The sequence below is a fragment of the Colobus angolensis genome, unplaced genomic scaffold, assembly GCF_000951035.1.
Source record: "Colobus angolensis palliatus isolate OR3802 unplaced genomic scaffold, Cang.pa_1.0 Scaffold79, whole genome shotgun sequence".
In the NCBI taxonomy this organism is placed as follows: Eukaryota; Metazoa; Chordata; class Mammalia; order Primates; family Cercopithecidae; genus Colobus; species Colobus angolensis.
Genome location: NW_012121709.1, coordinates 6,391,041 through 6,392,605, shown reverse-complemented (window position 1 = coordinate 6,392,605; position 1,565 = coordinate 6,391,041). Strand labels below are relative to the sequence as shown.

The following is a 1,565-nucleotide window of genomic DNA, read 5'->3' as shown; positions in this document are numbered from 1 at the left end:
GATCAGGCTGGTCTCGAACTCCCAACCTCAGGTGATCTGCCTGCCTTGGCCTCCCAAAGTGCTGGGATTACAGGCGTGAGCCACTGTGCCCGGCCTCCCGTTTGTCCTTAAAGGCATGACTGCTACATGGTTCTTCTGAAGATGTATCTGTGGCTCCCCCAATACCACACCCGGGGCTGCTACACTCAGGGAGGGAATCATCCCTTCTAGAAGCTTGCTGCTATGCAGGGGTGCAGGAGAGTGCTTGGGAGCCATGGAAGGACACTAATGCATTCTTTTTTTTTCTTTCCGCTAAATTGAGGTGAAAGTACATAGGATTAACCATTTAACAACATACAGTTGAATGGGTGCAATGGCTCACGCCTGTAATCCCAGCTACTTAGGAGGGTGAGGCAGGAGAATCACTTGAATTTGGGACACAGAGGTTGCAGTGAGCCGAGACTGTGCCACTGCACTTCAGCCTGGGCAACAGGGTGAGACTCTGTCTCAAAAAAAAGTAAAAAGAAAAATGTATAATTCAGTGGCATTCAGCGCTTTTATGCAACCATCACCTGTGTCAGATTCCAAAACGTTTTCTACTTCTTTTTTTTTTGAGACCGAGTCTCGTTCTGTCGCCCAGGCTGGAGTGCAGTGGCGCGATCTCTGCTCACTGCAGCCTGCACCTTCCGGATTCAAGCCATTCAGTTCTCCCACCTCAGCCTCCAGAGCAGCTGGGACCACAGGCATGTGCCACCATACCCGACTAATTTTTGTATTTTTGGTAGAGACAGGGTCTCCCCATGTTGCCCAGGCTGGTCTCAAACTCCTGAGCTCAAGTGATCTGCTCACCTCAGGCTCCTAAAGTACTGGGATTACTGGCATGAGCCGCCACGGCTGGCCCTCCAAAACATTTTTGTCATCCCAAATGGAAACCCTGTACCCAATAAGCAGTCACCCTCATTCCCTCTTTTCCCCAGACCTGGACAACCCCCAGTCTGCATTCTGTCCCTGTGGGTTGGCCTGTTCTGGACACTTCATATGAATGGATCATACAATGTGGGGCTTTTTGTGTCTGACTTCTTTGACCTGTCATCATGTTTTTGAGGTTCATCTAGGTTGAGGCATGTATCAGTAATGCATTCCTTTTAATGGCTGAATAATAGTCCATTCCTTGCGTGGATGGACCACAATTTATGTGTTCATCTATCCATCTATATACATCCTTTTTGTGGACCCAGTGTGACTGTCACAGGCACCAGGCCCTCTAGCACTGTTGTGAACAAGCGGTCCATGAACCTTTATCTCAGGGGTGGGGAAACACCAACCAAACACTCCCATACACAAATATCTCGGACCAAAACCACTGTAGAAATGTAGAGCGGGGCTGGGCGTGGTAGTCACGTCTGTAATCTCAGCACTTTGGGAGGCCGAGGCAGGTGGATCATCTGAGGCCAGCCGGGAGTTCAGACCATCCTGGCCAACATGGCAAAACCCTGTCTCTATTAAAAAAAAAATAGGCCGGGCGCGGTGGCTCAAGCCTGTAATCCCAGCACTTTGGGAGGCCGAGACGGGCGGATCACGAGGTC

At 50.2% G+C, this 1,565-nt stretch overlaps 1 protein-coding gene across 1 annotated transcript in view; it reads left to right on the top strand.

The window, feature by feature from the left end:
- Nucleotides 1-1,565, top strand: part of VSIG10 (V-set and immunoglobulin domain containing 10) — a 59,480-nt gene that overhangs the window by 40,842 nt on the left and 17,073 nt on the right. The gene's annotated exons all lie outside the window — the stretch shown is intronic.